This window comes from Colius striatus, chromosome 10 (genome assembly GCF_028858725.1).
Source record: "Colius striatus isolate bColStr4 chromosome 10, bColStr4.1.hap1, whole genome shotgun sequence".
Lineage (NCBI taxonomy): Eukaryota > Metazoa > Chordata > Aves > Coliiformes > Coliidae > Colius > Colius striatus.
The window spans coordinates 30,574,243-30,600,877 of record NC_084768.1 but is presented as its reverse complement, the minus strand read 5'-3'; the positions used below and the strand labels follow the sequence as shown (position 1 = coordinate 30,600,877).

The 26,635-nt window shown below is 48.6% G+C and overlaps 1 protein-coding gene across 6 annotated transcripts in view; it reads left to right on the top strand.

The window, feature by feature from the left end:
- Positions 1 to 26,635, top strand: part of RNF220 (ring finger protein 220) — a 229,049-nt gene that overhangs the window by 26,299 nt on the left and 176,115 nt on the right. The gene's annotated exons all lie outside the window — the stretch shown is intronic.

Sequence of the window (26,635 nt, the reverse complement as noted above, 5' to 3'; positions counted from 1 at the left end):
TTCCCGAGAATCTCTAAGTGTTAAGAAAATCTGGCAGTTCTGAATTGTTACCTCCTGTGATCTTCCCCTTCTCTTTACCCTCTTCACCTTCACCAGTCAGGAGAGAGCATGAGCCCAAGATGCTGCAGATATACAAAACCAGGTTGATTTATGTTAAATGAATTTGCAGTGCTCCATGTTGTCACCAGTGACTGTCTCACTGTTCATGACATGGGGATGAGAAACAAACCACTTTTCTGTCCCAGGAGACACTGCCTTTATACCTAAAGATATGAACAGTGCAGAGAGAACCAGGAGCAGCCACTTGCAGGGGAAATGGAAAGGACTTAATACCCACAGCTTGCAAAACCAGGGCAGCTCAGGGCATTGGGGCTGAGTGCTGGAGCCTCAGAAGTGGTGAGAGTCCCAGTAGGAAATGGGAGCAGGGATGAAATGAGAGCAGGGGCAGAGATTGCTGTTGCAGCCTGAGATTGTTTTCAGAAACAATCCTGGACCTTCAGTGGCTCAAAGAAAGCATCAGGAGTCCTACATGTACCTGTTGTGTGTCTCTGGTAAAACTGTACTCTCTAAATGAGGAGACAGGTAGCAGACGGTGAGCCTGCCCTGGATGTGTGGAGAAGGGTGAGCAGGAGAAGAAAAAGGTTTCTTCTCCCTCTATAGCTAGTCTGACTTAGAGCAGTTTCTGAGTTAGCACTGACCCTTACCTCCAGCACAGAGGGCTCAGGACTGGCTGCACAGCCATGCTCTGCCCAGCCTGGCGCTGGGGAACAAGGGAAGCTTGCAGTTCTCTGCCTGAATGTGGGTGTCATTGGCTGTGTCATGCTCTGGCCGTGCTCTGCCCAGGGTCCAGGTGGCTTAGGGCAGGGGAGTGAGGATGCCACTGGCTGCTGCCTGATACCTGGTGACCTCTTTGGGCCCTTTTGTGACCCCCAGTAGGTCGTGACCTGCACTCAAAGCACCGCTTAGGGTTAAGGGTGGCTGGTGAGGGCATGGGCAGTGAAACCCAGCCCATGGAGAGGAGGACCAGGGCTCAGGCATTTTCAGCAAATGCATTTTGAAAAGCCTCCCTTTCTCCATATAGATGTGTTTTCAGCTCTTACCTAGTCTTTAAACTTTAAAGGGTCCTTGCTTGGTAAGTCAAGAGAGATGGCTTGCAAACTTTGGGCTTGATTTAAACAAAGGTGGCAGCATTTTAAAGCTAACTCCTTCTCCTGCTTCCCTACAATAAATCCAGGTAAGGTCTGCTGCGTGCTGGCTTAATGCTCCAGTTTAAAGAGATCATTTTGTCCAAAGCCACCCTTCTGGAGGAGCCTGTAATTAGCAATTAAAGCATAAAAAAATATTTCCATCGAGTGACTCCTAAATAAATGCATGTCAGGGCTGATCAGAGTTGGTTTATTTCCATGTGTGTTTTCCTTCCTTCTCTTTTTGTATAACTTACAGCCCTGTAAATGCTCAGCAGCTGTTAATATGATTCTGTCGATACGTTTACCATGGTGATTTGGCTATATTTGGCGAGCGTGTGAAGAAATCACTCACTGGTTAGAAGGAGGAAAGACAAGCTGTCGATATCAAGGGAGAAATGCTAATAACCCCGGTGACAAATCATTCCTGGGAATCTCAAAGGGTTAAAAAAAAAAGGAAAGCAGCAGCACTTCCCAGGGAGAGGAACCTTGGCAAGTGAAGGTGACTCATCCGGAGCTGCAGACACCAGCTGTCATCTCCAGCTCCTCCTGTGCTTAATCACTTCACTTTTCTAAAGAAATATTTTGTTCTAATTCAAACAGACCTGGCCTTGTTTGTTTTTTATGAATTATTTACTGGTGAGGAGAACCTCTTGAGGTATCCATCTTCACTCAGAAATCAGTGGGCTCTCAGAGCTTGCTGCAGCACTTTAAAGCGCTCAGTCCGTGCCGTGAGGAACCTTTCTTTTCTTTTTGTTCTTCAATAAAACCCAACCCACTTAAATCCACAATAAACCCCAGAAAGTCGTTTCTGGCATTTGGATCGGTGCTGGGGAGAATGCATGAAGACTTTGTCTTCTTCTAGACAACTGTGCTCACAGGTGTGGGATGATGATGCTGAGACCGTCACCAGTTTCCCAGCAGGGAGGTGGAGATGTGTCCCCATACCTAACTTGTCCCTAGCAAACATGCAGTCATCGTGCACGAAACAACTACATGAGGTGCTTGTGTGTGCTACTGACCCTCACTCTGAGCACTGACACCCTCCACCTCTGGGTGACGGTTCTGTTACTTAATAAACCCACAACCAAATTGCACCTGGCTGCTCCTGACTTCTGCTCTTTGCACGTTTCTAGCTCTTCCAGTGGCATGCGAGGAGCTTGTATGATGTTCTGCAGTCCCACAAGGTCTGATCCAGCAGCCGTGGAAGTAAATAAATGGAAAAATTTGCACTGACTGGACTGGGCATCAGATTAGTCCCTAAATGTTAGCTGATCTGCTTTGGGGTTATGACAGACAAATATTGCCCCAAGGTTACTGCTACAGGAATAATCGATCTACCTGTCTTGGGTATGCCTAGGCTGCCTATCATCACTGTAATATCTGAGTGAGAGTTACCTCCCAGGAAGGCTGTGACTGACCAAATAAGTTGCCTTTTCTTTCTGTAGTCTGAGCTCAGAGAGTGCAATTTTCAGCATAGTTAAGATCATTTCTATTTGGCACTTATCTGCTTCACAGGATATTGCTACTTGACTGTGATGTCCTTATTACCTACTTCTTATATTTCATTTAGAATTCCTTTTTTTTAAAAGAGATATATGTTTTTGACTGAACAAATAACGTGATCTGTAAATAAACAGCTTGGTTCTCAAAACAATTTAGACAGACAGAGTGTCTTGAGTGTGATTCAGCTTGAGTGGTGTAAGTCCCATGCTTATACAAGCTTCAAAATGACAGGAAAGATAATCCCATCAGGCAGCCTGTAAAACAGAGCAAGCCTGGAGAGGGGTTTTCTTGTATACAATTACACTCGGAGACGCAGGATGAGAAGGAAGAGGATTCGGGACCGGGAGAGGCTTGAAAGAGGCAGCATCTAGTTGTGTGGTAGCCACTTATTTGCACTAGGGCTCCTTCCTGCAAGCCACTGCAGCCTTTGAAAGCTGGAAAGCAGCTCTGGTGCCCCACCAACACCTTTGGGTTTGGCCAAAGGGCTCTGCAGCGACACGGGTGTATTGCAGACCTGCGGGGAGTGCGACTGGAGCGTGCTGTGGCGTGCAGCCTTTTCTCCGTCTCAGGGGTTGCCTGCAATGGGGCATATTTTAACCTCGTTTCAGGGCTGCTCTTGTGTGAACCAGAAGCCTGCAGCCTGCCAGCTGCCCCTGAACACAAGAGACAAAAGTGCCCAAAAGTCTCCTTTGTGCCTCGTTTCTGTTTGGAGAATGGGAACATCCCGTGGAAAACAGGATGCATGAAAGCGATGCCTTTACCAAAGTCAACAATGTATTTGCATTTGATTCCTCACTTTTTCCCCCTCCCTTGTTTTTCCTTGCAGAAGACCCTTTAAGTAACACATTTTTTAAGGGGCACTTTTGACACTCAAGCCTCTTGTTCCTGCCTCCTTCCACCCCCTCCTCCCTCTATCTGCTCTCTCTTGGCCCATCCTGGGGCAAAAATAAGATGTCTGGGGTAAGAAGTTTGTGCCATGTTTATTAGTGATGTTTAAGTTAGCAGAATTGAGACTTCTTTGGGATTTTTGCCACTGGCTATGAACTCTGGGATCCCCTTGTTTACAAAGCAGTGACTGGTGGAAGGCACAAGATCTGACAACTGAGGTTCACTTCTGAGCCAGTTTCTCGTGTTTTTTCTCACGTGAAAAGTTCCTGACTCCGTGTTGATTTTCCTGAGATCATGTTTATTTAAATCAGGATAATAATCTTCCAAATATACCCTAAAATTATATAGCCATATAAATCCTGTCATAATATATTCAGTAAAACTGTCAGGTGATCATTCTTAATGTAAAATGAGACCTTTTCATTTTCAGCCAGTCAGTTAGCACTAAATTAACTCCTTGGAACAGGCTCAGAGCCATTCATTTGTGTAAATACCCCAGTTATTTATTGAATGTACAGCACTGCTGTCTGTCTTAGGGGTGGGAGCAAGGGGCTCCTGTCCTATCCCAGCTCTGACATGGGCCGATTAGGATGCTTGAGAACTTCAGTAACACCTACGCAAACGTTTGTCTCGCTTTTAATCTCGGCTCGACCATGAGCTGTTTCCCAAGGCTGTGTTCAAGCTGTGGGCTAGCCCACAAGCAGGATGCCTGATCCATTGCTCAGGCAGCAGCCCAGCAGCAGGAATTGTCCCACACTGTCTTGAGCTCTCAGGGGTGTGGGCAGGAATCTGTGTCTTGGAATGCAGCTGAGGATGCTCTGCCAGTGGGCTCCTTGGAAGAGGGCTCTGACCAGTTGGACTGGCTCTGTCCCCCTTGGTCACCTCACCCCGGAGCACCTTTTCTAAATCATTACTTTTCCCAAGCCTTTTGATTGCTAACCGTGCCCGGTTTTCTAAACCTCCATTCAGAAAGTGGTCTGGGCACATCAGGACCTCCATCTCCTCCTCGTGGGATGGAAAAGTACTAGCCAATGTGGGAGAGTTTGCTGTGGGGTTCACCAGACATGGCCATTTGGAAGGAGCAGTGCTGAAGTCCCAGAAGGGCTGTCACTGAGATAAAGACCCTCAAAGAGCTTCATCTTATCATCCAATAGGGCATGTTTTTGGAGCGCCTGCTCTATTGCAGCCTCCTATCTGTCCCCAGAGAGGTCAGAACCCCTCCTTGACTCCTCGACGTCCCTCCTCAGGCTGCCAGGCAAGCAGGAATGGTCAGCAGATGTCCGTCCTAGAGTCTGCCACAAAACAAGATGGAAATTGATGTGCTGCTTGCAGGGGATCCCCTGGAGGACTCGGATGTCTTATCAGCACACACCGTTTAGATGTCCAGTCCCACGAGCAGGAGGGAGAGGTGAGCTGCTTTCCCTGCGCCCCAGAGAAGATGACAGAATTTCTTCCAGAGATGCCCTGGCATCCAGCCCACAGCCTGGCAAGCACAAGCTCAGTCAGGTTCAGGGAAACACCTTCCTCCTCCTGGACCTGAAGCTTGCCAAACACAAAAGCTAAATGAAAATAAACAAATCAATGAATCAAATCCTGACTGTCCGGAACCAGGCTGAAAGGAGACATACTCATCCTGCTCTTGTGGGAGATCAAATTCACCACACAGATCAAAGAAAGAAAAGGAAAAGCTCTTCAAAAGTCAGGAAACAAAATCGCCTTGGCCTTCCTTTAAAGAAGGAAAGTTACAGGACCTGCAGCCTAAGAGAACCAGAGGAGAAAACATCAAAGAAAAGCTCTTAGTCATGTGTGGCTCTGTGAAAGGTCAGGTCTGCCAGGTACTAGATGTCCAGTTTGAGTGGGCAAACTTCAGCTCCCAAAGAGCATTCTCTTACCCTGCCTATAAGGAGCTTTGCATCCTCTCCCCACCTTGAAAAAAGGAGGAAAACTGAGTAAGGGAAAAGGCTGCCAGGTTTATTTATATACAGTTTTGCAGAACACGGAGGGCTGTTTCTCATTTCTTCTTGTTGATGCCCATTTGAGCTATAGCCTCCCTAAAACAAGGACATTGAGGGTGGTCAGATCAGTCCTTAGGATGATGGAAAAGAATACCACCCTCATTTGGAAGAGGATGTATTAGGGACACTGCAGGTGGAGCAGGAGGAAGGTGTACCAACTGCAGATAAGGCAAGAAGTTTGGAGCTTAAAGTGAAGCCTTTCTGTCAGCTGTTGTTTTCTAGCACGGGGATGACAAAGCAATGCCATAGGCTGTCTAGGGAGTGGGGAGCACTGGGAGGTTTCAGGAGATAATTATCAGAACCATTTCAGGAACGTGTTAAATTTAGCTGTTTCTGCTTTTGGCCAGAAAGAAGCAGATAATCTCTTATTCACCTTTCCACTTCTGCATGATTTTGTGGTTCTTCAGGGATCAGGTTCTGACTGTTGTGCAGAAGGCAAAGGTGGGGAGCATTGAGTGCTCCCTTAGAAATGCACTCCAGTTTCTGTGGGAGCTCAATACTGAGGTAACGTGTTGGATGGGGAGATGCTTTAATATACAAGCAGGTAAAAGTGTAGGATTAGCAGCTGGCAGCAAAAATGGTTCCATGTAAGTTTATGGTCAATCAAAAACAGGGAGAAAGCAGTTCCTCTCACCAGAAGAAAAAGAACGAGTATGCTAAGGGGAAAAGTGTGGACAAATTGTGCAAGGACTGGAGTCAGGGAGTGCAGCTGGAGACATGGTCCTTATATCTTTCAAGTCTAGTGGGGTTACCTGCCCAGAGGACTCACGAAATCAAAGCTGTTGTGTATAGGTGCCTGAGGAAGACCATCCATTCATAGGTACCCAGGTCTCGGCAGAGAGGACGCCAGGTTGCTGAAGTATTTTATCTCTGTTTTCTTCATCTGGCTGACCCAGGGAGATTTCAATGCCTAAATGGGCTTTTGTGTAGTTTGTTTTAGTTTAGTATGACATTGTTTAGTGTTTAAAGGTTACCTGAGTTACAAATTTTACTGCTGTATTGATTGACTGGTCTTTTCTGCCTTGCTGCTGAAGATGAGAAAGAATTGAGAAAAATGTTCTCAGTTTCCCCACCAAACTGGAATACTCTGCCCTACAGATGGCTGGTAGCTTCCTTCTGGCATTTTCTTCTGCTACCATCTTGTGTGTGCAAACATGCACACAAAGCATGGGCTTCCTGCAGTATTGCATGATACGCCTGGAACATTTGCACATTGCTTTATATTTCTGCTGATGCAACTTCTGCTTCTGGATATGTGCAGCAAGGTTTGAAAAAAGCCACCAGTGACCAGTATGATCGTTTTGAGCAAGATATTTGTGTGGAAAAAGAAAGTCAGAGATCACAGGAGGATGCTCTGCTTTACTGTAGCCTAAGCGTGGCCTCGCCAGCACTACTGCTGCAGAGAGCAGAGTTAGGAGCAAACGTGTAGTAGACACACCATGTACATTCATCCACTGGAATGTGTTGCACTTTGAGGGGGCTGCTATGCACTGAAGGCTGTGGATGTGTCTACCTGGACTTTAGTCAGGCCTTTGACACAGTCTCCCAAAGCATCCTGCTGGGGAAACTGGCTGCCCGTGGCTTGGATGGACCTGCTCTGAGACGGGTGGGAAACTGGCTGGATGGCTGGACCTGGAGAGCTGTGGTAATGGAGTTAAATCCAGTTGGCAGCCAGTCACCAGTGGTATTCCCCAGGGCTCAGTGCTGGGGCTTATTCTATTTGACATCTTTATCAACTGTATGGATGAGGGGATCAAGTGCACTCTCAGTAATTGTGCAGATGACACCAAGCTGTGCGGGAGCGTAGATCTGCTTCAGGGCAGGAAGGCTCTTCAGAGAGGCCTGGACAGGCTGTATCAATGGGCTGAGGCTAATCACATGAGGTTCAACAAGGCCGAGTGTTGGGTCCTGCACTTGGCCCACAACAAGCCCAGGCAATGCTACAGGCTTGAGGCAGAGGGGCTGGAAAGCTGCCAGGCAGAGGGACCTGGGGGTTTTAATTGACAGCAGCTGAACATGAGCCAGCAGTGTGCCCAGGTGGCCAAGAAGCCCAAGGGCTTGTATCTGGCTTGTATCTGAAACAGTGGGACCAGCAGGGCCAAGGAAGTGATTGTCCCCCTGTTCTCATCACTGATGAGGCAGCATCTCAAATACTGTGTTCAGTTCTGGGCCACTCACTACAAGAAGGGCATTGAGGTGTTGGAGCGTGTCCAGAGATGGGCAACGGAGCTGAGGAAGGGTCTGGAGAACAGGTCTGATGAGAAGCAGCTGAGGGAGTTGGGGATGTTTAGCCTAGAGAATGCTGAAGGAAGGCATGATCACCCTCTACAACTACTTGAAAGTAATGAATGATAGGACAAGGGGAAATTGGCTCAAGTTGTACCAGGGGAGGTTTAGATTGGAAACTAGGAAGAGCTTTTTCACTGAAGATTGTTAGAACCTGGCACTGTGTGCCCAGGGAAGTGGTGGAGTCTCTATCCCTGAAAATAATTAAAAGACACATAGGTGAGGTGCTGAGGGACATGGGTTAGTGATGGGCTTGGCAGTGTGAGGCGAGTAGTTGGACCTGATGTTTTTAAAAAGTCTTTTCCAATGAGTTTGTGATTCTATGAATCTGTGACAGCAACAGGTGCAGATCTGGTCCTTTTCTACTCTTGGAATGAGGGAAGGGTTCCTGGCTTAGCAGTGGGCATGTGTGATCGTGCCAAGGAGGATGTGTTGGTCCCACAAAGCATGGCTAGGATGCTGCTGTCATATCTCCACTGACACCTTTGCTGTGTTTATTGATATCTGCATTCCTCCATTTTAGTGCTCTAGCAATGGCAATAATAAACAGCACCATAACAGCACCCTATGGGCATCTCTGTCTCTGTGCTGCAAGGTGCTGCTCGAGTACTTGTGCTGCAGAGCATCCTCAGACTGGAGCTGGTTTGAAGGCCTCCGGAACCTCCAGAGGCTGCAGTTCAGGGAGGCAGGTGGGCAGCAGGCATGAAGTTCTGCCTCTCGTCTTTCACTCTATCCACAGAGTGCTGGAAAGCACAAGTTCTGTTGAGATTAAGTTATAATTTAAGGCAGTGAACATGTGCTCAGCTGGCAGCTATAAAGATTCAAATCATAAAGTTTTACAGTGGAACGGTTTCTGTAAAAGCATCATTAGAAAGGGGGAATCGTGCCTTTAATTCTTACGACTTATGGGGCTGCCTGGTTTGTTTTGGTTTTACTGGTGCTTGATGTGACATGGGGTGGGGTCCCAACCCCATCTTTCCATTTAAAGTCAGATCTTTCTTCTCCAGGGCCCTGCTGTTCTGGTGACTTGATGAGGACTGGAGACGGTGCAGAGTTTTCTGTGTTCGCCCCATCCATGGGCGAGTTTTAGGGCCTCTAATGACTATCAGGGAGAAAGATGATGGGGTGTGTGCTGTGTAGTCATGCTATGGAGTCTGGGGAAATCCAGGCTGAGACACAAGTATCTTCAGCATGCTGTAAATGCCTAGTCAAATTGTCAGTGTAGGATTTGGGTTGGGTTAGTCAATCTGAGGCCTGTGAAGCTGTTGAATATCCTTCCAAAGGATGGATTGGCTTCCTTGTTCTTTCAGACTTTGAAACCAAGCTAGGCCTACTCATGTGCCATGACACTGGTTGGCATCCAAAAGGAAGGACTGCCACATATTGCTTCAAGTTTTTGCACCATGTAGGGTAGTGTTCTCCATCTAACACGTCAGTGCTCTGGTAGTGTTGGAGTGGAGACCCAATTGTTTTCAGCAAGCGAGGGCTCCCAGGTCTGGGCTTTGGAAGCGGTCTGACACAGATGGTGAAAATCTGCAGCTTCTGCGTGGAAGGAGAATGAATTAAAACACAATATGAATAACACAGTCAATACAGCAGCCATGAGTTGTTTATTTTTATGTTAAATTCAATGCATTTTTGTCACCCTCATATTTTGAGTGATCAATAGGCCAAAGATGATCATATTAACAATACTCAGTTGCATTGTAGAAGCAGGGGGAAGTGGGAGGTTTTGGCAGCTGGATAGACACGTCAGGGGTTTTCGTGCCCTCTTTGGGACACGTGGAGAGCAGTTTGAGATTATGAGTAAGCATCATAGATACACATATTTGCTGAAAGATCAGCAGTGAAATTGTTAACAGTATTCCCATTTCAAAGGCTATCTCCAGCTCCCAGAATTAGTACCCCACTGGGGTGAGTTGACTACAGCAGACCTTGCCGTGTGGTTAAGGCAAGACCTTTACAGCGGGAGGAACACGCTGCTCGTGTGATTACATTTGGTTCATCTTTCAGTTTTATTTATCAATTAAAGCACAGGGACTTAATGGAAATGAAGACTGGTTGTGCAGGTGGTGACTGTGTAATATTTAGGGCTTTGACCCCAGGTGGAGGGCTGTGTTCTGCTGAGCTTTGCAGCTGGACTGCCGTTACAGGGCTTGCCTGGGTGAAACCGAGAGGGGAATTTAGCTCAGCTGTAAGTCATCTGGGTTTGGAATGGGGGAGTTTTATGGTCTCAAGTCTTGGGATTTTATGCGATTCTGACAAAGAGCTGGAATAGGGCACGGGGAGATAGGCCCTTCCCAGACTTCATCTGCAAAATGGAGGAGCAGACGGTTAGCCGAGGTGCTGTCAGTATCTTATGGACGGAAAGAAGGCATTTAATCTGTTCCGCCGGGTGGTGGAAGTGACTTCCCAGCCTCAACCAGCAGCTGGCGGCTGGCAATATTGCCTTTAAAGCTGAGTGTCATGGGATTAGATTGAGTCTTGTGGCATTATGGCCAAGTCTTGTTCTGCTTTAGAATCCTCCCTTTTGCCGAGCCCATAGATCAGCTCGGCTCAGGCTGTGCGGTGGCAGTAACCCGGCATTATTGAACCTGTCCTCCTCGCTCTCCCAGGCAGTCACACGTGCGTCTGGCCAGATTTGCAGGACTCAGCAACGGACAGCCCAGGCCCCACTTGCTCAGAGGAGCAGATCGATAACAGAGGCGGGTGATAGATGAGGAGAGTTAGGGATGGATAATCTGCTGAATTTACATGACCCAGGGTGGTCCAGGGGAGGCTGCGGCTTTGCTGGGAGACTTTCAATAGGAGACAGAAGTTGCCTTAGTTTCCAGCTGCTGACTGCATTTTAAAAAACATTGCAGGGTCTGTTTGGGTGGGTGGAGGAAACTGCCAACTGTGAGCAGAAAATAAAAAGCTGCATGTCCGCCGCCTGCCTCCAGGGCTGCAACCCCCGGGCCCCGAGCCGAGCTGGCGCTGCGGGTGAGGGACCGTGCCGTGCCATCCACCCCTCTGCCCCTCCTGGCGGGCTCCAGCCCATGATGGGGTTTCAGGGAAGAAGGAATGGGCAGGATATGCTTTGAGGTATCCTACAGATCCGTGTTGGGTATTCCGTGTTAAACCGGCCATGCTGGGTCGGTCGGTAAGAAAGAGGCGGTTTCACTCCCAGAGCTCTGTGTTTCCAGGAGCTGGCTAACAAACACATCATGAAAAACAAGCAGCAGAAGGCAGAAAAGAGATGCAAAAAGTTGTAGTTTTAAATAATACTAATTTTAACAAGATTCCAGCTTTCCAATCGTATTGATACCGAATAGTGGAGTTTTAGGCCTTAATCCTATAAGATGCTGCTAAATGCCTTCTGCCATGAGAACAGAGCATATGCCAGCTGTTGGCTTTTGGGGAGGAAATTTCCCTTGAATTGAGGCTGCCCTGTAACTGTTTACAGTGGTGTCTTCCTTTTGTCTTCTTTCGTTTGATCTTTCGCAGAAGCATCTGGTCTGGCCTTTGCTGGAGACACCACACTGGGCTGGAAGAACCACAGGTCACTTCTTCTGCCCACAAGTGACAGCTCTGGTGCCCATAAAACTATAACCATCCTGCTGGCTGGAGTGAGCTGCCGGCAGACCAACACACTTTGATTTGAGTGGTTCAGGTTTCTCTATAATGTGTCTGTGTCATTTGATCTCACATTCGGGTTTTTTTTGGTAAGAAACAATTTTTACAAAACCTCAAGGAAAAAAAAACCCACCCCAAAACAACCCACAAACAAACAGTACATCTTGGAGCTCAGGTATTGCAGTGCTCAGCTTTTTCACACAGCTTGGAAAGATAAGGCACTGCAGAGCAACTGGAAGCAAAAGTGAGGACAGGAAAGCTGTTTTTCAATATGCAGACTGATAAAAGGGCCCAAATTTCTGATAGTGGAAAGTCAAATAGGATTTTCCTGTTTTTTCTCGGTACAGCAATCACAGAAGTTTGTGAAAAAAGATTGAAACTATAGAGATTGTTTTAAAAAATATAAGCGTGGTTTTAATCAGAGTATTTTTCATTATTCTTTAGCTGAATTAGACTCTGATCTCACAGTTAGGTCTATTTTGGATGCAGCTGATTGAGAATTATTTTACTCCCTCTGATTCCAGGAGGCTTTTGTTGCCCATAGAGCCTTTTCATCTACATTCAGAGTTGATGTCTTGGCATGAAATGGTCTTCTTCTTGAAGATGCCTTTCCACAGGTCAAGAGAGCATTGGTGGGCCTGGGACACAACTTTGCTTGTGTTTACTGTTTTGCTGGATATTGTAAGCAATCACCAGCAGACCATGGCTGACAAATGGTGGGTTTCATGCCAAAGATCATACACTGCCAGAAGGAGTTCTGACTGAGGGCTTCGGAGAGTCTTCACACCGAGAAAAAATTGCTGTTCTAATGCAAAAATACCTTAAAGGGACTGATTTTAAAGGCTTTTTCCCTTCCTTCCTTCCTTCCTTCCTTCCTTCCTTCCTTCCTTCCTTCCTTCCTTCCTTCCTTCCTTCCTTCCTTCCTTCCTTCCTTCCTTCCTTCCTTCCTTCCTTCCTTCCTTCCTTCCTTTCCTTCCTCCCTCCCTCTCTTCCTCCCTGCATATTGATAAATATGAGTAAATGGCTCAGGGTTTGGCCCTAAGGCAGACTATCCTGCTCTGCACCATGGTGTGGTGTGTGCTGACAGGCTGTGGGGATGGGAAGCTCTTGGCTGGAGGTGCCCTGTGACTCTGTAAATCATCTCTTTGGGTAGCTACGCTGGGTGCTGCAGCATCCCCAGTGAGGCCACAGCTTGGTGATTGAAAGGAACATCCTGGGGATGTAAACTGAGCTGAGCAGGTGTAAAGGAGTTTACAGCACAGCAGTGGTACCCAGGGGTACTCATAGAACGGTCTTGGTAAAACGTGTGCCCTCCAAACAAAGCAACTGTGTCGCTACCAAAGCTCTCTGTAGGCAAGGCCTATATCCAGTTTCTCTTCAGCACTCTTGGCTGCCTCTGCCTTCTCCCAAGGAAGAAGAAGGAGCAGTGCTGGGAGCCCAGCGTGGGTGCCTAGGTCTGTACTGGTGAGTGTGGGGAGCAGCCCTGCAGTGACAGACCTGCTCGTGCCACAGCAAACACGTATTTCATTAGTGTTGGTGGCAGCTTTGAGGAGGAATGGGCTGTTCTACTGCACAAGTTGTATTTCAGGAAGTTTTGAAAAAGCAAAACTTTGTGTTTCAATCAATTCTGTGTAGCAGTGAGATGAGACGCTGTCACACATCGACCTGCTCTCTGTGCATGTAACGTAGGTGCGCATTGGCACATCCATACCCAAGCACAGCATGCGTGTCTTCTATAAAATCACAGGTGTGCACATATCTGGACACAGGTACACACACCCAGACTGGAGCCTTTGCACATCTGTGTTTATTGAATGGGCTTAATACAGGGCAAAGTTCCCTTTGCTTTGTACTTCCTGACATTTCGGGGAGAAAAATCTCCTGCCTCAGCCTGGGTAAAATAACTGAGCGAATAACTTAAAGGAAAGAAAAAATACCCAGGATTGCTCCAGTTAAGGAATTACCCTGCCTTGCCTGTGCAATAAAGCTCTTCTCCCTCCCTCCCTGTCAGTCCTGTGGCACCCTCCCTGCTCTGTGTTTTAATTCTGGTCTCTAATCTCAGGCGCTCCTGTGATAAATTAATTGTAATGATAGAGGCCCCAGTTACGAGGTCTGCACCGTTTGCTTGTAATCTGAGCGACAGGTTTAGGGCCTGCTTTATTTAAGATGCGAGGGTAATTACATGGGAGTTAGCATATGCAGGCAGGGAGATATGATTCATTCTCCCAGCGACGGCCATGACACAGCTGTTTGTCGGATAAAATAGAGGAACCGTGTTGTTACAAAATGTTCCCCTTATTATACCTCATTAAAAACAAGGCTGCGATAAGTCAGACCTGGCAATGAATAAAATGTATTGCCCCCTGTAAAAGCTGATAGGAGAGAAAGAGGGTCTTCCAAGCAGCCTCAGGTCATTTATTTATTTTTTGTTCTCTTTCACGCTCCCTCTTCTTTCTTTCCCTCTGGTTTTCTGCCTTGCACTGGCTGCGGAGAAAAGAAAAGGCATGTTTTCTCTTGCTTTCTCTCCTTTCTTTTCTTCTTTCTTCCTTTCTTTGAACCTGCCTATGCCCTCCCCTTCAGGGAGCAATCACAGATAAGGCAGAGTCGGGCCAGCAGCAATTAGCAAAGCCTTTTGCGGGGAACAAAAGAGGAGATTTGTTCCCATCGGCCTAACACGAGTTGTGCGGCTTCACCTTGCCTGAATGCAACAGGCTGAGAGAGATGGGAAGCTCCCCTTTAGCCCTGGGGCCCGGGCTTTCCCAGGCAGGTTGTTTAAAAAGATATATAGTAAAAATTCCAAAAGGAAAAGATGTTTTTCCTTTTCTCTCCCCTTTTTTCACAATAACCTGAGAAGCGTGAGGGGATCCTTGTCAAATCTTTCCCCCCCCATCTCTGAGAAAACAAGGCAAGCTTAAACAACAACAGCCAAAAGTGGAGGAGAAAGCCACAAATGACTTCTGAGAGCCCCATCAGGGTGAGATGTATAGAAAGAGTCCCTCTGAACTGGCGTGCTGGAGCAGATGCATAAATCCATCGCCTCTGAGAGTGCCTGGGCATGGGAGTTCAAAGGATGGCTTTCACTCTTTCACCGGCGTTTGTTTCTTTGCACACACTTTAAGCTGTCAGACTTTGCGGGTTGCAAGCATTCCTGCTCATTTTATTTATTGTTTTGGAGCCCTCAGGATACAACGTTGGCTTTTCTTTGATTGCTCGTTTAATTATTATTATTACTATTCTTATTCAGGGTAAAATAAAGCAGTTTTAAAGCAGCAGGAGCAGTAAGAGGTCTCACCCGCTCTGGAGAGCCGTCATTTGGGTGAGGGGCAGCGACCAACTTGAGGAAAGCTGGAGGCAGGCAGCTGTGGCCTTTTGGAGCTGTTTGTATGGGCTGCATTAAACCAAATGACGTGTGTCTTGGTTTTTCTAACATTTTTTTTTGAACTCTGATCAATACGTTCAGCTGCCTCTTCTCAGACCATTTGCTTCTCTCTTGCGTATGTTGCTCTTTTCTCCCCACAATAGCTGAGATGAATGAATAAGGCTGATTGATAGATTGGCTGGTTTATTTTTAACTTAAGCCATTGAGGGGGATTTATAAAAGCATCATAATTTCTCTCTGGATGGATATTTAAGTTATAAATACTGTAACATTTGACTAACAAGATATTGAGCTGCGTTTGATTTTAAAATTAGATTCGATATCTTAGAAGCAACTTTTTGAAGTACCAGATGCAGAAAATCAGCCACTTTTAGGTCTGTTCCCTTGGGAATAGGTCGTGTCTGTAAAAATGCATGTCTCGTTTGCATCCAAAACATCAGATTTTTGGAAGGGCAGGTCATTGTTTGCCTGGGTTATCGTCGCCCACATAGCCAGGGGCAAGTGTTCGCAGAGGGCTCAGGAGTGACACTGACAGCAGAAGGTATTGCTTTAGCAGGGAGGTTAGACCAGATGATCTCTAGAAGTCCCTTCCAACCCCTACCATTCTCTGGCTCTGTTGCAGTACCACAGGCTATCACCATGCTATTCAACCCACTAGGGACTTAGAGCCAGTGTCCTGGGTAAAGAACATCAGATCACAGGGTGTAACTTGTGTTGGTGTCCCATTGCTGCTCCTGGCAGCCTGTAGGGGCTCTCCCATGCCAGCCTGTAGAGGCACAAGTACTGCAAGGTCTTGCTTCTGTCTGATGGTGGAATTTTAATGGGAAAAGTGATTTCTGGGTTAGGGGCAGTGTCAGCTCGTGGCAGGAATGGTAGTACCGGTGTCATGGAGCTGCTGGGCTCTACAAGCCCATTTTGGCTGTGGAGAGGTCAGTGTTGTGCACTTGTGAAGAGCCTGTCGTGCTCACATCACCTCACTCCTAAGACATGGGATGTAAGAATGAGGAGGCCTCTCAAGACAAAATGTCTCATGAAGAAGTGCCCTAACACATCACTGCAGCATTGCCATGGATGGCATTAGTGCTGCAAGTGTGGGGATGAGACCAGTTCATTTTGAAGGCTGATGTTGGAAGGTTGGGGTAAAAGAGAGTGCAGCATAAGCAGTTTTTAGTGAATCGCTGGGTTAACCACACCTTCCCAGACTGGCTAGATGGTCCCCTTGCCTCCTCTTCCCACTTCTGTATTGATCCTCTGCACCAGTTCTCCTTTCTGAGTAGATCTTGTTTACAGAGATGTAATGAAGTGTCTGATTTCCAAATAAAATCCAAAACAAGCAGGAGTAATGGTTCACAGATTCAACCACTCCCACACTGGTAATTTACTAAAATTAAAACTTAATTAAGCCAGACTCACTCAAAGGTTTTGCATAATTTAGTAGTCTGTCTTGGATAGCCAAGGAGCTGTACAGGCAGGCAGCTGAGTCAGGAGCCCAGTCTGTCATCTAGCTCTGGAGTCAGAGCTGTTACTTGGCACTTTGAACACCTACTTCTTTTCACCCTTAAAAATCTCAGAGCAGCTTAAAGGATTGAGGTGGAATCACTGCCTTCCTTTTACTGACGGGGAAAATGAGGTCCGGGGAAAAGCAGCAACTGCCCAGGTTGGTGCTGTGAGTAGTAGCAGAGGAGAACCTGATGTCTGCGCTCCCTCACCTCTGTTCAGTCACCACATCAGCCACTCTCAGGATTTGTTTTTAAATGCATTATCACACAGTAGCAGAATCTGAACTAGGACATGTTTCTGCAGAGGGATGCAACTTGACATTGGGGGAGTGTATCACCTTTGAGCACAGGACTACTTAGTGTCACTCAGGCATGACAGCTTGGGAGTGTGTGCAGCCAGGTCACGGTGATGGCACCTGTATCATTGGCTACTATGGATTAGGGCTTCTTTGCAGGTTGAGCATGGGGCAGGGAAGACAGCTGCTTCCAAAGACCTTAAAATTTAGGGAGAGGAGACAGGCAGCAGGAGCTGTATCGAAGGGAAAATGAAAAGGCTCGAGCTGTATTGAAGGGAAAATTAAAAGGCTCAAGCTGTCTCAACAGAGCAGCAGCAGCAAAGGTGCTGGGGAGAATGTAGAGGCAAAGACTGATTCAGTGGCCTGCTGTTAGTGTGTGTTAGGCTGTGTCTCCCCTTTCCAAGAGGTGCCCTGGGAGAACCTGCCTTTGGACTGGGAAGAAACCTTTGTACCCACAGTTGCTTGATCTCTATTCCTTAAAGAGAAATGACAAGTTTTGTCCCCGGATCCTCTGCTGCTTCTGAGAAAGCTTTAGAGAGACTTGGTGGTGGAAGTGCCAAGCCCTCTTTCCACCCCTTTGAAATGACATTGGTGGCAGTGTTGATGTGAGAGGTTATCCCAGAAACGCTGGTGGCTTAGTCAATGTAGTTTTGCTCTTCTACTGGCTGCAGGGTACCCAAGGGCATAAGACACACGTGAGCACCTCTTTGGGCATTACAGCCTCTCTGTCTCAGTTGTCCCACTGGCCACACGGAGCCAATTGATGGGGACTGCCCAGGTGGGTCAGCACCAGGAGGCTTTGAAGCCCCATAGGGCTATAAGAGTGTTGCTGCTTTTCTAAAGCCTCTGAGAGATGCTGCCTTGGCTGCAAGGGTTGGATGAGCTCGTGGAGCTGGCTTCCTATGCAACCAGGCGTGAGCTGGTCTTACAGAGCAGATATCTCTGTGAGGGGAAAACTAAGGGAGGGAAACAGAGAGCAACAGTTTAGCTGAAGATGCACAGAGGGTTTGAAATGCCTCCCCCAAAGGGAAGGGACCTGCAGGACTCAGTGTCTGGACCATCAGCACTCAATGGGACACCCAGCACTGGTATGGAGGGGAGGGACATCAGCTAGTGGCGAGGTTAAGGATCACCCAGAAGATGCCGGCTCAAGAGAAGGGGGGATAGCAACAAAAGCCGGGGGTGGCAGTGGTGTAAAACCAAAGGGCAGCCCTCCCCTCCCTCCTCGCCCCATACAAATCCACGGGTGGGGGGGGGGGGGGCGGGGAGCTTGGAGAGGCAGGTGAGTAAATCACGCCGGCCGGCTCCATCGCGGCCGGGCTGCTCTTTGTGAGCCGCACAAAGGCCGGGAGTGTTTTACTTTCGGTGCGTGCGGGTGTGTTGTGGCGCGGGGCCCCCCCGGGCCGGGGCGAGCAGGGCCGGGAGCGGGGAGCAGGGCCCCCGCGGGGCTGGGTGCCCCTTGTCGCTGGCCCGAACCCGCCCCGGCCAGACAATGCCGAGGGTGGGCTGGGGGAGGCTTTTGTCTCCCTTGTTTTATACACTCTCTTTTCAAGGTGGGGAGGAGGGAAAAGGGGCTGAAAAAGTTTTTGAATTTCAATCAGGTTTGGCTTTGAAAGCCTTTGGCTTTTGTTGCGGGGAGAGGAGGGGAGGTTTACATTTCAGCTGAGCCTGGTGGATGGGCACTGGGGAGGCGAGGGGGGAGGCAGTCACTTTAATGACATCAGTTTGGCTTTGGGGCTAGGAGTCCGACAAAAATAAAAGTGTCATCCCAGAGGCTGCTTGTTTGGCAGGCACATGGAGAGGGTGCGCGCGGGATGGTGCGGCCGCTGCTTTCCCAGCGGCTCCCCGACGGGCACGTTCATCTGCGATGCCGGGTGTGAGACACAAGCCTGCCTGAATGGCTTGTCCCCGAGAAGCACCGGCCACCCCTGCCTAGCTTGTCCCCCCCACCTCGTGGCAGCTTTGACTTGCGTAAGCTGGTGAAGAATGGACCCACCCATGCCTAGAAATCCGCCTCCTCCCTCCCTTCCCACCCCTTCTCCCCTTTTCTGAGAGGTGTAATGGAGCAGATCTTACAGGGAGCAGCTGCCTCTGTCCCCGTGTCTGCCTGCCCCGTGCTCTGCTTTCTAACCTCGGGGTGAAAGGGGGGCATGGGCTGCCTGGTGCTCCCCAAGATGTCAGATGGGGGTCTGCTCTCCCCATGCAGTGCCACAGCTGCCACCGCAGTGCAGGCTTTGGGAAGGCTTGTTCAGCCTCGGTTGGGTGCCAGGCAATTTCCAGCCTCACAGCACCATGATAAGGTGAGGGCAGCACACCGAGACCTCCATCAGCCAGCTCACGTCCCTCTGCACCCCTCAAACCCTCCCCTGGTGCAGAGGCAACAGGGGATTACCCTCCCTGCATGGGCAGCCTTGGCCAGGGAGAGGTCTGGGGGAGAGGAACATCACTCACTGCAGCTTGTCATCATCTGCAGTAATGTGTGCTCCTTGCACGTGGCTCTTGTGCCCCATCTGCCCAGCAGCAGAGGGGACCTGTACCACCTTCCATGGTTGTATCAGAGGGTGCAGATGGCCCTTCCTCTTTTGTGTGTGGCCACATTCGACTCTTCCATTCAGCTGCAGAAGAGCTTATTTTCCTTTGTTTTGATTAGACTTAAGAAAAAACACAAACCTGCACTTCCAAGAGCAGATCCCAGTTCTCCTAACGTGTGCTGTTTGGATGCACACCTCCAATGTTAAAAATCTTGGTTGCTGCAGTTCTCAGCGGGACAGATTTGGAGTAAAAGATGTAGAAGAGGTCATGAAAAGAGAAGGAACGTGGTTTCACGTTATTATTTTCTATTTTCGAGAGAAATCATAAATTCTAGATCACAGGTCCCAATTTTTAGGTCATGGAAAGTGTGGGACATTCCTGGTTTAAAGAAAATAAAGCCAGCAACCTTTGGGGTTTGATGAGGAACGTGTCACGTTCCAGAGGTGACTTTGCAGCCCATCTGTGCTGCCGGACTGGTGTGAGCATGGCAGTGAAGTAAATTCTTCCTCTTGTGCATCCTTCAGAAGCAGCACAGCAATGGCATGAGAGGGTGTCAAGAGCAGGTCTTAGCTCTTATAAATGGAGATGTCTCATATAACAAAAATACAAAGAAACCATCTCTGTTCCTCAGAAGTCAGCAGATCCAGAGCTTCAGTCCTGCCCCAGGGGCAGCACCTCTTCCCAAGCCTTATTTCAATATAATTTGAGGGGAATTTCCACTACACAAAGAACGGTTTGAAACGAGACTCACTGAATCTCGAATCTCTCTTTTAAAGATATTTGAGTCTATTCACAAATCCAGGCAGCCAAATGAAACCCCAGAGGATAAGAGTCACCGGCAGCTCCACCGCTACCGGCAATCGATCACGCAGTGGCTGTGCGAGGGTACGGTCTGCACAGGCCAAGGTGTGCTTTTATCTTTCCATATTGAGTTTGTACTTTTCTAGGAATACTTTACCTTTGCCCCTGAGCAGTACTTACTGGGTAAAAACACACAATAGAAATCATATTTATTAGAGTCATTTTGTCATGTGCCCTTTCTGCCTGATATGGAGTTTTCTTCATCCTTAAAACAATATCAAAATTCGTATTGATTGCCTTGACAGAAATGAAGTGGCTTCTCAGCATCAGTGGGTTGCTTGGTGAGGAGGCACACGATCAAGTTTTTCCTGTTTCCAGCCTCTAATGTAAGCACAGCCCCTTCAGTTGGTGTCTGGTAGGGAGGTTTCCATGTTCACCACCATCTCTACTGAGCCATAAGGAAATCAGTCAGAAGAAAAAAGTGTTGGTGGACAGGGAAGACTCACCAACACCTTCAGGAACATCACTGTGACTCAAAGGCATACCTGCAAAGAAAGCAGTCTAACCCTTGTGTCAGGGAGGCAATGCTGGCAACCGCAGGTTCTTTGTATCCCTCACCACTAGGAATGTTGGAAATGACCCGAGGTTCAGGGCAAGACAGCATACAGTGACCTGCTTTCTGTCCCTGTGTCTGTCACCACTTGTAGAACTGTAGAGAGTAGGGGCTGCTGTACCACTGCAGAGCAAGTCCCTGGGGGTGCTGACACAAAGCTGGTGTGACTCTGGGGGGCAAAGCACAGGCTGCAGAAGGTGAGCAGCGTGGTGCGGCCGAACACACGTGCAGCCAGGGCACGACCCAGTGTTGCTGAAAAAAAGGGAGGTTGGCAAGAGAGGGAGGGCTTCAAAGGAGCAACAGGTTTGGGGGAAAGCAGCTAGACCTTGAAAATGGAAATGCTGAGATGTTTGTGCATAAAGCTAGTCATTAGGGCCTTGAGGGCAGATGTTGGCTCTTGGTGGGGCTGTGAGGAGGTGAGAGATGGGGGTTGAGGAGGATATACTGCATTCAGCTCAGCTGTGGCCATGGGAACTCCTGCCATGCCCCATGTTTACATTCATATTTGATTTTTATCTATTTCCCTCTCAAATAACGAGAGATGGGACTGGATGTCTCCTTGTAGGGGACTCACTTTCTGGCCTCAGTTACGCCCTCCAAACCTGCAGGAGCTCCTGGCTCCATCAGCCTTACGCTGGGATTTACACCAGCGTGGTGGAGCTCAGAATCTGGTCCTGCCACCCCTCCTTCTTCTTGTAGGAACTGTTTTGGTTTGTGGCTTGCCCATGAGCCCCATGCAGCTCTGCTTTGCTTTTCTCTTCTTTGAAAAAAACCCTCCAGTCTAGTTTTTCATCTTTGACGGATGCCAGGGCCTGAGGTGTCATTCCAAAATAAAAATGCATCTTCCCTTCCCCAGGTCCAGTGAAGTTGTTTTCCCCTGCCTCCTGCAGCACAGGTTAAGCCAGTGCCAGCTCTGGTCTCGGGAGATTCCCTGCAACCCCCACTTGCCTCGCTCCGTCGCCGGCAGCTTTTTCATTATTTATTTAATGTCTTGTACCGTAAATAATGGTGACTTTATGGTTATTAGGAACGGGTTAAGGTACATGCGGGCAGCACCAGGCTGCCTTCAAAAGGAACAGGCCCGGCATAAAATGTTGCGATAATTGCTTTACTGCTGAGTGCTTGGTCTTTATTTTGTGTCCGATTTGTCTCTTAAGCCAGCGTAACATTCTCCCCGCTGCAGGAGAATGCAGAGAGCAAATTGAAGGTCTGAGCGTGAACAATGCAACATGGTGCACTGCTGGGTTTTTCTTTTCTTTCCTCTTTCTTCGTTCCTCTCTCGACCTCCCTCCAGTCATCTCTGCTCCCCCTCCCCCTCCAGCCTCCTCTCCCTCTCAGCCGCTCCGGCTCTTCCACCTCTCGGCACCCTGTACCCAGCAGGTGAGGTGGGAGGTGGGAAGCTGCCAGGTCCTCTTCAGAACCAAAGAAAAAAAATATAGCAGTGGAAAGTACCTTCTTACACGAAGCCAGGCGTGTCCTTCAGCCTGAAATCCCAAGCACATGTCCCAACCCATGAATACTGCTGGCTTTCCTGTAGCACCAAGGGTAAAGACACCCATGCATGCAGCAGCTGAGGATGCTCCTGGGCGCTGGCAGCTGCCCATAGCGCCGTGAGTGCCGAGGGGGACGCAGCAGGGAGCAGGTCATGGAGGCAGGTGTGCTTTTAAAACACAGCTCCCAAGGTGCTGAGGCCTGGTGGGTGTTTGTCTCCTGCCATACATGATAATTGCTTTGTTAGGAGTAATTAAACATGGATTTGCAATCCTTCTAAGGTGAGCTTCCCTTTCCTTCCTCATGATCATGAAAGGCAACTGTGGGTGCACTGCAGACAATGAGGGAGCAGAGGGGCTGTGGTGGGTGCATCAGTCATCCCAAGGCCCTGACGGCTGCCCTGGTAGCTGACCCATCTCCTTTCCTACCCGTACGCTCCTTCCTGGTGTTGAAGCCATCTGAGTTGCTTTCCTCTGAGATGTATTTTTGGTAGAGGGGGAAAAGCTGAGTGCCAGCCTGGTTCCTGTGTGGCACTGCATGTCTGTGCTGGGCTGCTCCTGTGACCTTGACCGAGCTGGACCTCAGTGATCTGGGCTGTGAAATGGCACCATTGCTCCCAGTCTGCCTGATTATGAGTATCTGGTTTAACAGCCATTCAGAAAGTGCTATACCAGAGGGACAGAGGTCTGCCACAGACTGCCCTGTCTCTCCTCTGTCCAGAGGCTGGTGGAAACAAAGGTTGCAGTTTCTCATCTAATCTCTGGTTGTAGAAAAAAAATCATTGCTTATTGACATGGCCCCGTGAACTCCTCTGGAGTGTCTGGATCTCCGTGCTGGAGAAACCTCCTCTGGCCGGGAAGTCAGCAATTTCCTTGTGCAGAGTGTGCTGGCATGAGGGGACGGGGCAGTGGGGAGCTGGCCTGGTGCAGAGCAGGTGGACAGCCCTTTCTCCATGCCTTGCTAGCAGTGTTGGCACCAAGGCAATATTTGTTTTACTAGTGGGAAACTGTGAAAAGGGAGTTGACTGCAAAGGAGCCCAGAGCCTTCTCCTGGATGCCCAGCCAGGAGTCTTCTGAGATGTTCAGAATCTCTCCTACCTGGGTCTTTGTGGTTTGGTCTTTCTATGTGGTACAGAATATGCAGCTAAACATATCCCCTCAGACAGATGTCATCTCTGAAAAGGCTTTGGTTTGAATTTTGCTCAGGAGTTAAGGTTTGGCTGTTGTCCCAAGGTGCCCATCTGAGAAGCTGGTACGTGCAAAAATTCAACTTTTTGCCTTGCCCTCTCTTCCTGCCTTAGCTAGAGACATGGTGCTTGCAGGGAATTAAAAATGAGAGAGTTTTACCTTCCCTGGGCCTCTGGAAAATAACTTGATTAGCAGAGCAAATTATTACACAAAAGAAGGGGCTTCTTTTTCTTTGCAAGGATCCAGGAGTTATTTCAATCAGAAAGTGCTAATCATCAATTTAAGCTTAAGAATCAATGGGTTGTAGCCGTGGCAAAAGCCAAATCAATGCTGAAAATCTGACCCATGGATAGGTTTGGTCCCCTTTCTCACACTCCCCACCTGCCTTCCTTCCCCCTCCCCTTGTCCCTTAGAGCAGTGACCGAGTAATTAATAAGGCATAAGGAGAAATAAGAACGAATTGGGCTGAGGGAGAGAAGGATGAGCAGGAGGAAGGATTTGCTCTGTGTATCTGAACAGCTTTAATTAGCTGTTTCTTAGTCTCTTTGGTTTGGTTGCTTGTTAGGGTAATCCAGTTAAAGAGCTGCCTTTTATCTCCGTTAGACTTTTCTCAGCAGAGAGGGATGGGTGAGTTTCTCTGGAGCACGGGGTGGTGCGGGTGGGAGCCCAGGCCACCCCAAACCCCAAACGCAATTGTTCCTACAGGGCTGCCGCCTTTAAAAACAACTAAAACAAGCCAGCTCCAGTGCAGCCCTCCAGCTAGCCACGAAAGTCAGTGGTAAAATGGCCAATGTGCTTCTCTGGGCTTAATGTGTCCTGTTTTCTGACCCCGAAACGTTTTCTTTATGAAAGGATCAAGTTGGGAGCATTGTCCCAGCGCCTTGAAAAGAGCTGCACAGAATGCTCTTTTGTGTTAAGTTGCCTTTTTTTTCCTTTCTCTCTCTCTCTCCTTTTTTTTTTTTGAGCCACTGCCTGCTGTGTTTTTTTCCTCCCCCTCCCTTCTGCACGATGGGGGGAGAGGCTGGGACGGACAGTGATACAGACAGAGACTGTCTTGATGAACCATCTGTGCCACAGTGTAATCCAGTGGAGCTGAAAAATTAAACAGCATTTTCAATTAACTTTCTCTCTCTGGCTCTTTTTTTTTTCTTGTTCTTCTTCTTTGGGAGAAGTTTTATTTTAACCCCTTGGAAGCCATTGGGGGGGTGGAGGTGGGATATCAGATGCAGCAGCAGCAAAGGCAGGGCACATGTAAAAACACACACCTGGGCTCAGGACAGTGTCCGTGAAGCCCAGCATCCTGTCTGGGGCAGGACACACTGCCTGAGATAGGGGATGATTTTGGAAGGCATGTAATTTTGGAATAAATGGGCCACAGGGGAACTTTTCCTTACTCAGTTGAAGGAGTGTGTACTCCTTTAAAAAGAGACAATGGCCGTTTTTGTTTATTCTTGTTGATACTGACCTAGGATGTTTTCATTAGCCAGTTTAAGTGGGGGTTTCTCTCTTTGGTTGCAGCCTCAGTGCAAGAAGTCCCAGGGGTTAACTCTCCATTGTCTATATCTGTGGCCTTTTTATCAATTGTAAGGGGGTTTCACCATTCATCTTCACTTCTTCATTTAATTTCCTCCTTACTTTACCCAAGGAAAAGTGTACTAGGTGTTATTTTATCAAAACTACTCCTCTTCCTCTCCCTGTTTTGTCTGTGTCTTTTGTGACCATTTGCACTCGCCCTCTACAAAAAAAAGATGTTTTGGGAAACGGTTGTTCCTGACCTTGGGAGCTGGCTGTGGTTCATGTGAAGGAAGGCTCCTGTTTGCAGCAGAGGTGTAGAGGCTGGGGTGGGATGCAGTGCTCCTGATGCTGATACACGCCTGTGACTCCTGGATTGTGGTCACTGTGACTTTTTGGTGGAGAATCCTGCCTTTTTTCCCTTTGGTGACTCTAGCTGTCCTCGGTGTTCGCTTGGGAGCTCCTCTGTCAAGGCATTTAGAAAGCAATTGCCATCTAGCCATTTGAGCTGAGGCACTTGGACAATTCCCAGGGAGAAGAGAGTATTTGCCTTTGCAGGAGGCTCCCTTTGTTGTGTGTGTTAAATCCTGGTCATCTGAGCACAGTATTTAGTTCTGGAACACTTTCCAGCGATTTGCCTGATACTGAAGCAGGGTTTTGCTCCTCTCTAATCCTCATGGTCATCCTGTGGCCTCTTTGAGAAACATTACCAATGGTTTGCCCTCCAGTCCTCTGGCTTAGTGGTTGCAATAATCCTTGTACTATTTTGCTCTTATAAGCTCCTAAGTACTCCCAGTGCTTCAGAAGGCAGATGAACCTCATTGGCACTTTATTTTGAAGGAGAAATGAAGCATGAGGAAGCAAAGGGACTCACCAGAAGTATCAAGAGGTGACCAGCATCATGGCTGAGTCTGGTCCATGATTGAAAGTCCAGGCTGTCTCTTGTTTCTGGTGGAGTTTTGCTGCTGGAGGCGAGGAGGATGTCCAGCCCTATCATTCCCACATCCTCTCACTAGTTTCTCCCCTGGGCCTGGGAATTTGGACTCTTGTAACCTATGTGTTGTGCACACACACAGGTGGAAGCACCCAGGCCCCTACTCCTCCAGCTCATCTCTTGCCTCCCCCTTGAAGCAATTCAGCAACCTTCCTGAGCCCTCCCAGCTGCACATCCTCCTCTTCCTCCACCTTCCTGCTCAGTAAGCTTTCTTCTCCCACACTTGCAGCACAGCAGCAGCAACTTTTCCCCATCAGTGACCTCAGGGAAAGACCTACAAGGATGGCCCCATGCTGGTTTCCCCTTCCAGTGCTTGCACTGGGAGCATGGAGCTGGCAGAGGGGTAAGCACAGAGCCTGTGCCCAGTCTTTGTCCTTGGCTGTTGAACATTCCAAGTCTCCATCCACAGCCATGTTGGCTGGAGGCTAGGGAAGGAAAACCTTTGCTTCCTATCAGAGCAAATCCAGGCTGTCCCTGGACCCAGACTGCTCTGCCCCACTCTGCAAAAGCTAGGACAAGGGTGCTGTGGGCTACAGGAAAGGTATAGCTTCACTTCAGCCTTTGCATCTCTGCCTCAGACCTGTTTCACACAGTTGGGCAAGACCCAGCAAAGCACAAAAAAATCTCTGCCCCCCAGCTAGTGTTCCCAGCCCACTAACTTCTGCAGGCAGGAGGGGAGGTCACTGAGGCATGCAGGTTTCTCCAAGCCCACCACTGCAGCTGGAGCTTGTCACTCCTCAGGCTAGCAGACAAGCAGGGAGAGCTGCCACTTGCAGCAGCACCCCCGTGCCCACTCACCGTGCCCCCTCGCAGGGGTCCGTCCCCAGCCCGCAGCCC